General features: G+C 44.3%; 1 protein-coding gene across 2 annotated transcripts in view; it reads right to left on the bottom strand.

The window, feature by feature from the left end:
- The window catches only part of PRIM2 (DNA primase subunit 2), a 227,342-nt gene that overhangs the window by 62,960 nt on the left and 148,669 nt on the right, over window positions 1-15,713 (bottom strand). The window lies entirely within an intron of this gene.

Here is a 15,713-nt window from a genome sequence, read left to right as displayed (position 1 = left end):
AGGGCTACAATTCCAAAATGTTCATGCTTGGGAAAGTTTCACATGTGTCAACACTCTCTGAAAATTAATTTCTGGCTACTTTCAGTTTGGGTAGAGCTTACTGATGATCCAGCTTAGCATTCGAATGCCATATAGGACTAGGCTGTCAAGACAGAGGATGAAATAAGTTGGGCGTGAGCAAGGACCAATAAAAGATGGAGTCCCCAGAAGGAAGATGAGGTCCAAAGCTTCTATTCTTTGTAAAAGTCTAAGTCCTGGCAAATTGAGAAATAGGAGGTACTGCTGGGAGACAGCAGCAGCAGCTGGAAAACGCTACTGGAGAGCAAGTGGGAGAGGGAGGTTGCTCTCCTAGAACCAAGCCTTTGCATAAAAGTTGACTTAAGAGGCAAAAAAACAGAGAAAGGACTCTGGGACAAATCCATGAATACAAGAGGGGCCTATCTTTAAATACAAGTAATTCTGCAAGGTGTGTTGGTAATGCATAGGTCTTTTCAAACACACACACACTTGGATAGAGTCTTATTTAATAGTGCCATCTTAAATACATAGGACAGCTATATAAAATAGACCCAAAGGCAAATAAAAAGTTCTCATTGCAGCAAAATACCTTGGAACAGACTCAACAAAATAAGGTTCACAGTTGTGGATAAGATCTAATGTAAGCCATTCTTCTCCAAAAAGAGAATTTAAGTTCACTGAAGCAGAAAACTAAAAGCCTTTAATACAAAACTGTAATTAATGGGTATTATAAATCATAGTGGTACATCTCTGATTCCAGGTTAGTGGGATGTGCTGCATGGAACACACAGTAATTCAACAAAAAATGGCCTCCCGCATATAATTGCCTTTCTTGGAAAAAACCAATTTGATCCTGAAGAGGTAAGAAAGATTGCAGATAATTATACTCACTTACAAAATAACTGCTTCCTGCTCTCAAAAACAAACTAAAAAATGTGCCTTTATTTTAAGCCAAATTTAAAAAAAATTCTTCACTGCCTAATTTGGAGTGGAGAAGCAGCGTGGCTCAGTGGAAAGAGCACGGGCTTTGGAGTCAGGGCTCATGAGTTCGAATCCCAGCTCTGCCACTTGTCAGCTGTGTGACTGTGGGCAAGTCACTTCACTTCTCTGGGCCTCAGTTCCCTCGTCTGTAAAATGGGGATGAAGACTGTGAGCCCCACGTGGGACAACCTGATTCCCCTGTGTCTCCCCCAGCGCTTAGAACAGTGCTCGGCACATAGTAAGCGCTTAACAAATACCAACATTATTATTATTTATTAATTTTCAACCAAATCAGATCTTAAAACACTTTGCCAATTATATTTTTTAAATACATGACTTTCTTCAGGCTACATTATTTGGATAGTTAAAAGAATCAAACTCAAAGAGCTAAAAACTTCACTCGTCTAACCATAGTACAGGAATTACAGAAAATTTCTCTAACATAAAACTGCACCTCAACTATGATTTGTAAAAATCATTTCTGGAAAGTGAGAGGATAACAATCTTGTGCTCATTCAATTTTTCATTTCTTTTAGTGCCAGGCATGAAATGACTTACAGTCCAGGTCATCTAGACTATGATCTATCACTGAGACAACTGGTGAAGTCCTTAACCACTTCAAGTGAAAAGGAGAGTGACACAATATTATCTGTGAAAGCAAGGCAATATGGTATAAAGCAGCCATTCCAAAACTTTTTCTGCCAACAACTCCAACTGGCATTTGACTAATACCACATATTTATACTAGTTTCTCTTACTTTCCTTACTTTTGAAAGACCCTTAAAACTTCTGTCTCAATTTCCTTTGCAATAAAAAGGATGATGCCAGCCAAATAATCTCCCTCCCCAATAATTCTTATAAAGAAGAAGGGAGGACAAATCCTGAAATAACCTCAGTACAACGCTTTGAGTTTCTTGAAATAAAAGTTACACTGAATGCACACCACACCAAACTCTACTTTTTCCTGAATGGCCACCTTCCCCCACTTAATTTTAGGCACCTTACTGTTGAGCTTCTCTTGGGCCTGGAGCACCTAAGAGCTATGGGTTCGAGGCCTGGGAGTTGGACCTTCTGCTGCTAATTTCCTCTGCCGGCCTGTAGAAACAACCAGAAGGAAGCACCCAACAAGGTGGTCTTCCCAACCTTTGGAATGTCAGTGAAAATTCCAATACTTCCAGACCCTGGCATAGTGAAGCCCTACAGTTGACAATCGATTGGACTGACATCATTTTGAATTGTTTGGTGGCATGATTCCTGCTTGGTGAAGGCATTCAACATATCCCACCCAATTACAAATTACATTTCTCAATGCCTTGACAGTGGGCCTCAACCAAAGGGTTTATGGGAAATAATCCTGAGAGAAAGCCCGTCACCACCCTGGCCCTCCTCTCAAGAAAGAAGGGTACCAAAAATCTGGTGCCATGATGATGAACAAAGTGAGAATTATGAGCCTCCTCAGGTTCTACATATGTGAAGCACAAGAGTTAAATGCTCATCCAATTTAGATGTGAGATGGGATCACCAATCTAGGGTTTAATAATATTCTGTGCACAGAAAACACTACACTTTAAAGGGATTTTTTCCCCCTTTGAACTGACTTAATTAGGTTCCTTCTGGTCATGTGATTCTCTGTTAAAGTCAAAATGTTGAAAGCTATCTTTTTTCACCCTTCCTCAGGTAGAAATTAGGCAAAACCTCTGAAGTTGTTGCCTACGAACAGCTCCTTCATTGAGTGACCTAAGAACATAAGAGACACCTGCCCTGGAACAGGCCTATGATCTATCCCGTCCAATATTCTGCACAAGTCTTCCCGCTCTTCAAACACCTTTGTCACTGAGGCAATAAATATCGTTTGGAGGAACACTGTGATGAGCCCTGTTTGTCATTCTTCCTCATAACTAGGGATATACTTTTCAAAGTCACTAACAATCTATCAGCCATAAAAGTGTCTAAGTTCATGTTAAACCTAAATTTCCTCAAACAATCTCAAGCTTGGCTTTAATAATGTATTATGGATTGATCTAAATCTTTCTTGAATTTATTTTCTGCCTGTATAACATCCTGTGATAATGAAGGAAATGTGCTTCATACCAATTAGGTGATGAAGTGCTTCTTTTTGTTCATCATGAGCCCACTACCTTCAAGCTTCAGTGAATTTACTCATAGCCTCCCCTTCATGATATTGCAGACTTCAATCATGCCCCAGCTTGCCTTATCCAAACTATCAGTATTGAATCCAAGTACATGTATCACAATTTGGCATTAAAATCATCCATTCCCAAGGCTTCAACTAATTCTTTGCAGATGACTCCGATATCTACCTCTCCAGCCCTGACCTCTCTCCTCCTCTGCAATGTGGCATTTTCTCCTGCTTTCAGGACATCTCTACCTGGGTGTCCCACGTTCACCTCTAAACAACATGTCCAAAACTTAATATATATTCCCTCCCAACTCTACTTTCACATCAATGTAGACACCACCAACATCCTTACTGTGTCACAAGCCTACAATCATTTTTCTCGACTCATTTCTAATTCACATATTCAGTCATAAATCTTGTTGATTTTATCTCCATGATATCTCCAGAAGTTGTTCCTTTCTCTCCAAACTCCTACCTCACTAGTTTAAGCACATGCATTATCCCATCTCATTAACTGCATCAGCCTGTTCATGGACTTTTCTGCACCTAGCCTCTCTTTTCTCCAGGGACACAGCGTGGCCTAGTGCAAAGAACATGGGGCTGGGATTCAGGGGTCCTGGGTTCTAATCCTATTCATCCATTCATTCATTCAATAGTATTTATTGAGCGCTTACTATGTGCAGAGCACTGTACTAAGCACTTGGAATGAACAAGTCAGCAACAGATAGAGACAGTCCCTGCCCTTTGACGGGCTTACAGTCTAATTGGGGGAGACAGGCAGACAGGAACAATGGCAATAAATAGAGTCAAGGGGAAGAAAATCTCGTAAAAACAATGGCAACTAAATAGAATCAAGGTGATGTACATTTCATTAACAAAATAAATAAATGTAAAAAAATAATAAATGAATAAATAAATAAATAAATGAAAATAAATACAGTTGAGCAGACGAGTACAGTGCTGAGGGGATGGGAAGGGAGAGGGGGAGGAGCAGAGAGAAATGGGGGGAAAAGAGGGTTTAGCTGTGGAGAGGTGAAGGGTGGGGGGCGGTAGAGGGAGTAGAGGGAGAAGGGGAGCTCAGTCTGGGAACCCTCTTGGAGGAGGTGAGTTTTAAGTAGGGTTTTGAAGAGGGGAAGAGAATTAGTTTGGTGGAGGTGAGGAGGGAGGGCATTCCAGGACCATGGGAGGACGTGGCCCATGGGTTGACGGCGGGATAGGCGAGACTGAGGGACGGTGAGGAGGAGGACGGCAGAGGAGCGGAGCGTGTGGGGTGGGCAGTAGAAAGAGAGAAGGGAGGAGAGGTAGGAAGGGGCAAGGTGATGGAGAGCCTTGAAGCCTAGAGTGAGGAGTTTTTGTTTGGAGTGGAGGTTGATAGGAAACCACTGGAGTTGTTTAAGAAGGGGAGTGACATGCCCAGATCGTTTCTGCAGGAAGATGAGCCGGGCAGTGGAGTGAATCCTAGTCCACCACATAACTGTTGTGTGACCCTGGGTAAAACACTTAACTTCTCTGTGCCTCAGTTCCTGCAAATGTAAAATGGGGATTCAATATCTGCTCTCCCTTCTACTTAGACTATGAACCCCATGCAGGACTTTACCCCAGCACATACACAAGACAACATAATCACGAGAAATAGAATCAAGGGGATGTACATCTCATTAACAAAATAAATAGGGTAATAAAAAGATACAAATGAGCACAGTGCTGAGGGGAGGGGAAGGGAAGGGGGAGAGGCAGAGGGAAAGGGGGCTTAGCTGAGGGGAGGTGAAGGGAGAAAAAGGGAGGGAGCAGAGGGCAGAGGAGGAGCAGAGAAGGAGCAGAGGAAGCAGAGGGAAAAGGCGTAGCTCAGTCAGGGAAGGTCTCTTGGAGGAGGTGAGCTCTCAGTAGGGATTTGAAGAGGGGAAGAGAGTTAGTTTGGTGGAGGTGAGGAGGGAGGGCATTCCAGAACAGCAGGAAGACGGACGGCGGGATAGGCGAGAACAGGGGACGGTGAGGAGGTGAGCAGCAGAGGAGCGGAGCATGCGGGGTGGGTAATAGACAGAGAGAAGGGAAGTGAGGTAGGAGGGCATTCCAGGACAGCAGGAGGACGGACGGTGGGATAGGCGAGAACGGGGGACGGTGAGGAGGTGAGCAGCAGAGGAGCGGAGCATGTGGGGTGGGTAATAGAAAGAGAGAAGTGAGGTGAGGTAGGAGGGGCAAGGTGATGGAGAACCTTGAAGCCCAGAGTGAGGAGTTTTTGTTTCATGTGGAGGTTGATAGGCAACCACTGGAGGTTTTTAAGGAGGGGAGTGACATGCCCAGAGCGTTTCTGCAGGAAGATGATCCGGGCAGCAGAATGAAGAATAGAATGGAGTGGGGAGAGACAGGAGGAAGGGAGATCAGAGAGAAGGCTGACACAATAATCCGACCGGGATATTATGACAGCTTGTACCAGTACGATAGCCGTTTGAATGGAGAGGAAAGGGCAGATCTTGGCGATATTGTAAAGGGGAGACCGGCAGGCAATGGTGACGGATTGGATGTGTAGGGTGAAAGAGAGAGCTGAGTCAAGGATGACAGCAAGCTTGCAGGCTTGAGAAATGGGAAGGATGGTTGTACCGTCCACAGTGACAGGGAAGTCAGGAAGAGGACAGGGTTTGGGAGGGAAGAAAAGGAGCTCAGTTTTAGACATGTTGAGTTTTAGGTGGCCGGCAGACATCCAGGTGGAGACGTCCTGGAGGCAGGAGGAGATATGAGCCTGAAGGGAGGGGTAGAGAACAGGGGAGGAGATGTAGATTTGGGTGTCATCTGCATAGAGATGATAGTTATGCTGCTGGTCACATAACTTTTCTTAAAAAAAAAATTTATATGTATGTCTCCCCACTCCAATGGTTGCTAACCATCTGCACATCAAGCAGAAATTCCTCACCAATGGATTCAAGGCAGTCAGTTCTCCCTAGTCCATATAACCCAGCTTCTCTCCCACTACATCCCATCCACTCACTTTACTCCTTTCAAATCTATGCAGTGCCCCTCACTCTCACCTCACCCGTTGTTGACCCCTTGCTCTCATCCTACCTCCTGCCTGCAAATCCCTCTCCCAACATATTCAATACATTGGCCCTTTTCCCTTCTTCAAAACCCTGTTAAAATCATATCTTCTTCAAGAAGACTTCCCTAAGCTCCATTCCCCAATCCCATTTCCCTCCCTACTGCTTCACTTATGCCCTTTTCCCCCAACCCCTAAGCACCGATGCATTCATCCCCATTCCCATAGCACTTGGGAATATAGCCTTAAACTTGGTTGCTTCCCCTACCTAAATCTTGATGTCCATTTTTGAGCATAAGCTGTAACTCCTTGAGGGCAGGGATAGTATCTACCAACTGTACCATCAAAAGCACCTAGTACAGTGGTCTAGCCAGAGTATACACTCAGTAAATACTATCGTTTGATTAACTTACTGAGTACCTCTAGAAAACTCCCAATGTTAAAAGAGATCACTTCAAAATTCTCCTTCACTGAATTGAAAAAATATTCTATAAGAGCACACTAACCTTTATGCCAACTAATTTTATACCTTTTCAAGCTAGAGGTTATATAGCACACCAGCTAAAACTAAAGTTTAATTCAAGAATAAGTAGGTAATCCAGAGTGGGAAGATCAAATTATTTTCAAATATTTGTAGGAAGCAAAATGAGGGGAAAATAGAAAACAGTTTTGATAAAATGCAACAATGCCCAAATATGCACCAACCTACCAGCAATACTGTTTTATGAAGCAGAATTTACTGTAAGCTATTTGTCCAAAATATTTTCTCTGTTTCTTAAGGTCAACTCTACAAGTCAAATGGGCTATTTCAATCTGCTTTTATTTTCTCATACCTTGGAAAATGGCAGATGAAGCAGATGTTAGCTCCAGAAAGACGAATGTTCAGAGCAAAGGGGAAGGGAAGGAGGGAATCAATCAAAATTATTGAGTGTTTACTATGTGAGAAGCAGTGTGGCTTAAGGGAAAGAGCACGGCTTGGGAGTCATTGGTCTTGGGTTCTAATCCCATCTCTCCAGTGCATACAACAGTGCTTGGTACATAGTAAGCGCTTAACAAATGCCATCATTATTATATGTGGAGCACTCTACTAAGTACTTGGGGGAGCACAGTACAAAAGAAGTAGTAGACACCTTACTTACCCCACAATTAACTTTTTTTAATGGTATTTGTTAAGTGCTTACTACATGCCAGGCACTGTTCTAAGCACTAGTAAATACAAGGTAATGAGTTTATTCCACATGGGGTTCACAGTCTTAATCCCCATTTCACAGATGAGGTAACTAACACATAGAAGTTAACTGTCTTGCCCCAGGTCACACAGCAGACAAGTGTCGAGACGAGAGTAGAACCCACATCCTCTGACTTCCAAGTCCATGCTCTTGCCATTAGGCCATGCTGCTTCACGTCTACATAGCTTACAGTTATCACAAGCCCCGGTCTATACCAACCAGGACCTTCCTGGACCGGGGGAGCCTCAGTGATACATAGTAGAGTTCAAACCACACTTCTAAATCTCCAAGGTTACTATGGAAAGTTTTTTTTACTGGTTTTACCATTGTGCAAGGGAGTGACACATATACACATTCACTCACTCCACTCCATCAATGGTCCAATACCAGTCTATAGTCAAAGGTGCCCATTCTGCCAGTGCTTCTTCTTTCTGCTTCCAAGTGCTGCTCTCCTGCTGCAAGTGCTTCCCTCTGCATGCCTCTACTCCTTCTGTTTGCCTCCTTGCTGCTTCCAGGTGCCCCCTCACAATTCAAAATGAGTACCTTTTATCTAACTTAGGCATGGCAGCTGTGGCTCTATGTGTCAGTCATTGATTGGACTAAGTGTGTTACCAGGTAGAACAGGGAGAGAAAGCCCCGCCTCCCTCCATGCTCCATCCCCACAGGCCAGCAATCACCTGTCTCAGGTAGAGCCCATCAGTGGCTTCACAAAGTCTGTTCCTTATTGTTGTTTACAGGATCACAAACAGTCTCTAACAAGGCAGCTTGTTGTGGGATCACTACAATGGTCTATAGGGAAACAATCATAGTCTGTCATGTACTGACCAAAAGAAACAACAGTTCTTATTGCATATAATTCTTGTTTCTAAATCCTGGAGCCCTCCAAGAAGCTAAGCTAAAGTCTGGAAACTGAACCTAGCATGGGGAGCCAGAACAGAGCCAAAAGTGACCATAGGGGAGTATGAACACCAATGGGGCAGTGGAGAGGAGGTTGCGGGGCTGGGGAAAGGAACCATTCACTCACTTATTCCGTCATTCATTCAATAGAATTTATTGAGTGCTTACTGTGTGCAGAGCACTTGGGAGAGTACAATATAACAGACATATTCCCTGCCCATAATGAGCTTACAGACTACAGTGGGAGGCAGACATTAGTATAAATAAATTATGGATAAGAACATAAATGCTGTGGGGATGGGAGGGGGGATAAATAGAGGGAGCAAGTCAAGGTGACATAGAAGATCAAGAGGAAAGGAGGGCTTGGTCACGGAAGGCCTCTTGGAGGATATGTGCCTTCCATAAGGCTTTGAAGGCAAGAAGTATAATTGTCTCAGATTTTAGGAGGACATCAGCACTCTGTGGTATCAGAAGACAAACTTTGGGCACATGGAGTCAACAGTGGTAGACCTTGAAGTGTGCGTTTTCTTTAAGGTGGAGTTTTGCAAGAATGCAATTTCTGTGTCATAGGAGAACTAGATTTACGCAAGTGCTGAAATAGCAGAAGTAATTGAAGTGACCAGTATCAGAGAGTTAATCTAGGATGGTTTCATGACAAAAGTGAAAATTGAACTTTAAAAGGAGTCAGGCATATGTTTTGGTGAAAAAAAAAAGAAATGTAGGGAGACTCATAGGAGAGCTTTGCAGGAGAAGAAAGCAGGTATACTTAGTATAGAGTACAAGTAAAATCTTACTTTGAAAGGCCTTCATTTCCATCCAAAAGCATAATGAACCAGAAACTAGGAAGTTAGAAGGAAGCAAGAAATAGACTACATTTAGCACATTTAGTTAAAAGCCATCACCTGTCTCCTAAGTATTTAAGAAATCCCTTTAAGCATAACATCCTTTAATGCTTCATTACCGAGAAATCACATTCTATTTAGAAAATAAGAAATGTTTCCCTCCAGCTACCAAAAGGGTCATATTCATTTCATGACATCACTACCTGCCTAACTTCCTTTGAATGTCTTTGGACTTGCCATATAGGGATATTATTAGCATGAAGTTGTAGTGCACTGCACGAATAGGTGACATTGTCATGATTCACTATCTTGAGTACCAAGAAAGAAAAAAAAATGGCAGGTGGGTTATCCCAAATAATTTCTGAACTCTCAAGAGTAAGTGAAAGCAACCACTATGTTATGGTAGTTTTATGTGTGCTGCACTTCCAAAAGAACATTAGGCAGATCTCAAGGAATCCAGATTAGGCCAGACAAATACAACATTGAATGGAAATTCAGCCAACATGCTCAACCTTCTTTTTAGGTTCAGTTCAGTAAGAGCTCTTCCAAAAAAAGAGGAACAGGCACCAAAAACACACAAATAAATGGGGCCATTTTTATACACTTGTTAGTCTTAGATGCTAAACTTATTTCCGCTGCTCAGTTTTTCGCTCTAAAATTTTTAAGTATTTTAAAATTGATATTCATTATAAAATTGTCCAGAATGAACATTCACAATGAAAATCCTCACTTTCCCCTGAAGGAATTGATAACTTTAGATAGGGTCGATGGCAGTAATTCCATCACAGCAGAATTTTAACTATTCAAACAATGGTATTTATTGAGTGCTAACCATGTGTAGAGCACAAAACTAAGCACTTGGAAGAGTACAATACAACAGAGTTGGTAGATGTGTTCCCTGCCCACAATGACATTACTGCTTTTTTTAGCTTTTTTTTTTGATAATGAACTCCACTTAACTTCTGCTACTTTTTAAGTGCTCTGTATTATATGCTGGACTGCACTTTTTTTTTTATTTGTTAAGCGCTTACTATGTGCAGAGCACTGTTCTAAGCGCTGGGGTATACAAGGTAATCAGGTTGTCCCACATGAGGCTCACAATCTTCATCCCCATTTTACAGATGAGGTAACTGAGGCACAGAGAAGTTAAGTGACTTGCCCACAGCCACACAGCTGACAAGTGGCAGAGCTGGGATTCGAACCCATGACCTCTGGCTCCCAAGCCCATGCTCTTTCCACTGAACCACGCTGCTTCTCTAGCCACACTGACTGCACTGCAACTAGGGCGGCCTCACTTTTAACCCATTACAGTCATAGCGAAGCAGCATGGCTTAGTGGAAAGAGCCCGGGCTTGGGAGTCAGAGGTTGTGGGTTCTAATTCTGACTCCACCATTTAGCAGCTGTGTGACTTTGGGCAAGTCATTTAACTTCTCCATTCTAATCCTCCTTGACCTCTCTGCTGCCTTTGACACTGTCGACCATCCCCTCCTCCTCCATACCTTATCTCACCTTGGCTTCACGGACTCTGTCCTCTCCTGGTTCTCCTCTTACCTCTCTGGCCGGTCATTCTAGGTCTCCTTCGCTGCAGCCTCCTCCCCCTCCCATCCTTTAACTGTTGGAGTTCCTCAAGGGTCAGTTCTTGGCCCTCTTCTGTTCTCCATTTACACTCACTCCCTCGGTGAACTCATTCGCTCTCACGGCTTTGACTACCATCTCTATGCAGATGACACACAGATCTACATCACCATCCCTCGGTCTCGCCTATCCCGCCGTCGACCCCTGGGTCACGTCCTCCCGCGGTCCTGGAACGCCCTCCCTCCTCACCTCCGCCAAACTGATTCTCTTTACCTCTTCAAAACCCTACTTAAAAGTCACCTCCTCCAAGAGGCGTTCCCAGACTGAGCTCCTCTTCTCCCTCTACTCCCTCTGCCATCCCCCCTTTACCTCTCCGCAGCTTAACCCTCTTTTTCCCCTTTTCCCTCTGCTCCTCCACCTCTCCCTTCCCATCCCCACAGCACTGTACTCGTCCGCTCAACTGTATATATTTTCGTTACCCTATTTATTTTGTTAATGAATTGTACATCGCCTTGATTCTATTTAGTTGCCATTGTTTTTACGAGATGTTCTTCCCCTTGACTCTACTTATTGCCATTGTTCTTGTCTGTCCGTCTCCCCCGATTAGACCGTAAGCCCGTCAAATGGCAGGGACTGTCTCTATCTGTTGCCGACTTGTTCATCCCAAGCGCTTAGTACAGTGCTCTGCACATAGTAAGCGCTCAATAAATACTATTGAATGAATGAATGAATGAACTTCTCTGTGCCTCAGTTACCTTATCTGTAAAATGGGGATTAAGTCTATGAGCCCCATGTGGGACAACCTTCATTCATTCATTCAATAGTATTTATTGAGCGCTTACTATGTGCAGAGCACTGTACTAAGCGCTTGGGATGAACAAGTCGGCAACAGATAGAGACAGTCCCTGCCGTTTGACGGGCTTACAGTCTAATCGGGGGAGACGGACAGACAAGAACAATGGCACTAAACAGCGTCAAGGGGAGGAACATCTCGTAAAAACAATGGCAACTAAATAGAATCAAGGCGATGTACAATTCATTAACAAAATAAATAGGGTAACGAAAATATATACAGTTGAGCGGACGAGTACAGTGCTGTGGGGATGGGAAGGGAGAGGTGGAGGAGCAGAGGGAAAAGGGGAAAATGAGGCTTTAGCTGCGGAGAGGTAAAGGGGGGATGGCAGAGGGAGTAGAGGGGGAAGAGGAGCTCAGTCTGGGAACGCCTCTTGGAGGAGGTGATTTTTAAGTAAGGTTTTGAAGAGGGAAAGAGAATCAGTTTGGCGGAGGTGAGGAGGGAGGGCGTTCCAGGACCGCGGGAGGACGTGACCCAGGGGTCGACGGCGGGATAGGCGAGACCGAGGGACGGCGAGGAGGTGGGCGGCAGAGGAACGGAGCGTGCGGGGTGGGCGGTAGAAAGAGAGAAGGGAGGAGAGGTAGGAAGGGGCAAGGTGATGGAGAGCCTTGAAGCCTAGAGTGAGGAGTTTTTGTTTGGAGCGGAGGTCGATAGGCAACCACTGGAGTTGTTTAAGAAGGGGAGTGACATGCCCAGATCGTTTCTGCAGGAAGATGAGCCGGGCAGCGGAGTGAAGAATAGACCGGAGCGGGGCGAGAGAGGAGGAAGGGAGGTCAGAGAGAAGGCTGACACAGTAGTCTAGCCGGATTACCTTGTATCTACCTTAGTGCTTAGAAGAGTACTTGGCACATAGTAAATGCTTAACAAATACCATCATCATACAAGGAATGGTTTCTGTTTTCTAAGTGTTGGTGCAGTTTATAGGGCTCAGATAAATGCAGTGTGCCTTAGCGTATAGAGCAAGGGCCTAGGAGTCAGGAGGACCTGTATTTTAATTCCGGCTTTGCCACTTGTATGCTGTGTGACCTTGGGCAAATCACCTAACTTCTCTATGCCTCAATTACCTCATCTGTAAAATGGAGATTAAGTCTGTGGAGCCCTGTGCCTCTCTCGCTGCCAACCCCCGGTCCATGTCCTACCTCTGGCTTGGAAAGCCCTCCCTCCTCAAATCCACCAATTACTCTGCCTGCCTTCAAAGCCTTACTGAAGGCACATCTCCTCCAAGAGGCCTTCCCAGATTAAGCCCTACTTTTCCTCATCTCCTACTCCCTTCTGCATCATCCTTACTTACTCCCTTTGCTCTCCCCCCTCCCAATCCCACAGCATTTATGTATATGCCTGTAGATTCATTTATTTATATTGATGTCTGTTTACTTGTATTGATGTCTATCTCCCCCCAATCTAGATTGTGAGCTCATTGTGGGCAGGGACTGTCTCTCTTTCTTGCTGTATTGTACTTTCCCAAGCACTTAGTACAGTGCTCTGCACTCTGTGCTCAATAAATACGACTGAATGAATGACATGGCAAATGTACAACCTGGTTACCTCGTAACTACCCCAGTGCCTGGCACATAGTAAGTGCTTAAGAATACCATTTAAAAAAAGAAATGAAAAAGAATAGATAGGGCCCTTATAGTGATAATAGAAAAGTTTTTAGATTTTACTGGAAAACTGCCCTCCAAAATGTACTCGTCTGGGCTAAGGCCTAAAATGTCTAGTGGGAAATATACCTCTGCTCACACAACATAACTGCCAGAAGCTTCGGTTTTCAGAACTTGTCAGAGCGAGAATGATTTAGTACTAATTAGTGTCCTCGACAGAGCTCGACCACAAGGTTTATCCATCTCTGTACACCGGAATAGGTAAGGTAGGACACTAGAGCGGCTGTAGGAAACCGCCCAATCTTGCCTGACAACTCTACAACAAGGCAATCAGTAACAGTGCTCATCTTTCTACTATGTCAGCAAAGCTCCTTACTAACCCAGGTTTTCAAGCAACGCTCTGCTTGCTTTTCTAACGAAGCTTCTCCTCTCTTTTCAGTGGTTTTTCCTGCCGTAGTCACAAAGAAAACCCAGCTTTTTTCTTTACTTTTTCTTGGTCCATATCATCTCTAAATACAAACTTCCAGACATGAGTTCAAGGAGGAAAATTGATAATGGCCTTGACTTTAATTTACTCTGGACTTCAATCTCCTTTGAAAGCCTTACCATTCTTTCTCATAATAAATTAAGGGACTTCAGAAGTCTGTGAATTCTGAAAACTTTCCTAAGGCTACCAGAGAGGAGAGATGAAGAGAAAAGGGGACTGGAAGAAAGCCTGAAATACTCAGACCAGTAAGTTCCTCGGACATGCTCAGAGAAAGTGAGTTATCATATGCTGTCTCCACTTTCTCTCCTACAATTCTTTCCTTGACTCTCTCCAATCTGGCTCTCACCCCCTTCACTCCACAGAAACTGCCTTCTGCAAGGTCATCAGTGATCTTCTTCTTGCCAGATCCAACAGCCTCTACTCTATCATAATTGTCCTCAACCTCTCAGCTGCCTTTGACACTATCGTCCTCTCCCTTCTCCCAGAAACATTATCTAACTTGGGCTTTGCTGACCCTGTTCTCTCCTGGTTCTCCTCCTATCTCACCAGTTGCTCCTTCTTAGTCTCTTTTGTGGGCTCCTTTTCTGTCTCCCACCCAACTAAACTGTGTGAGTCATTCAAGGCTCAATTCTGGGTCCTCTTCTATACTCCATCCACTCCCTTGGGGAATTCATTTGCTTCCACGGTTTCAAGCCCCACCTATGGACACAGAGGCCTTGAGTTCTAATCCCAGCTCCACCACTTGTCTGCTGTGTGACTTTGAGCAAGTCACTTAACTTCTCTGTGCCTTAGTTACCTCATCTGTAAAATGGAAATTGAGACAATGGGACAAGGACTGCATCTGACCCGATTATATTGTATCTATCCCACCATTTAGTACAGTGATTGGAACAGAGGGCTTAACAAATACCAAAATTATTATTATTACTTATTCTCATAATATCCCGGGTGGATTATTGTGTCAGCCTTCTCTCTGATCTCCCTTCCTCCTCTCTCTCCCCACTCCAGGCTATTCTTCACTCCGCTGCCCGGCTCTTCTTCCTGCAGAAATGCTCTAGGCCTATCACTCCCCTCTTAAAAACCTCCAGTGGCTGCCTATCAACCTCTGCACGAAACAAAAACTTCTCACTCTAGGCTTCAAGGTTCTCCATCACCTTGCCCCCTACCTCTCCTCCCTTCTCTCTTTCTACTGCCCACCCCATACCCTCCACTCCTCTGCCGTCCACCTCCTCACCGTCCCCCTTTCTCGCCTATCCCGCCGTTGACCCCTGGGCCACGTCCTCCCGCGGTCCTGGAATGCCCTCCCTCCTCACCTCCACCAAACTAATTCTCTTCCCCTCTTCAAAACCCTACTTAAAACTCACCTCCTCCAAGAGGCCTTCCCAGACTGAGCTCCCCTTTTCCCCCTGCTCCCCCTCTGCCCCCCCTTCACCTCTCCTCAGCTAAGCCCTCTTTTCCCCCCATTTCCCTCTGCTCCTCCCTCTCTCCCTTCCCCTCACCTCAGCACTGTACTCATCCTCTCAACTGTATATATTTTCATTACCCTATTTATTTTGCTAATGAGATGTACATCACCTTGATTCTATTTATTTACTATTGTTTTAATGAGATGTTCATCCCCTCCATTCTATTTATTGCTATTGTTTTTGTCTGTCTCCCCCAACTAGACTGTAAGCCCATCAAAGGGCAGGGACTGTATCTGTTACCAATTTGTACATTCCAAGCGCTTAGTACAGTGCTCTGCACATAGTAAGCACTCAATAAATACTATTGAATGAATGAATTATTAGTATTCAATTATCTTGGATGATTCCTAAATCTACATGTCCAGCCTAATTTCTCTCCTTCTCCACAGTCTTGCATTTCCTCCTGCCTTCAGGACATCTCTCCTTGGATCTCAACTTATCCTGCAGACACCTCAAAAGTAACATGTCCAAAACAGAATTCCTTATCTTATCACCCAAACCCTGGGTTCCCTCTGACTTTCCCATCACTGTAAACAGCACCACCATCTTCCGTGCCTCACAAGCCCACAACCTTGGCATTATTCTCAATTTACCTG

The sequence above is a fragment of the Ornithorhynchus anatinus genome, chromosome 1 (assembly GCF_004115215.2).
Source record: "Ornithorhynchus anatinus isolate Pmale09 chromosome 1, mOrnAna1.pri.v4, whole genome shotgun sequence".
NCBI classification, from domain to species: Eukaryota; Metazoa; Chordata; class Mammalia; order Monotremata; family Ornithorhynchidae; genus Ornithorhynchus; species Ornithorhynchus anatinus.
This window is presented reverse-complemented; position numbering and strand designations above follow the sequence as displayed.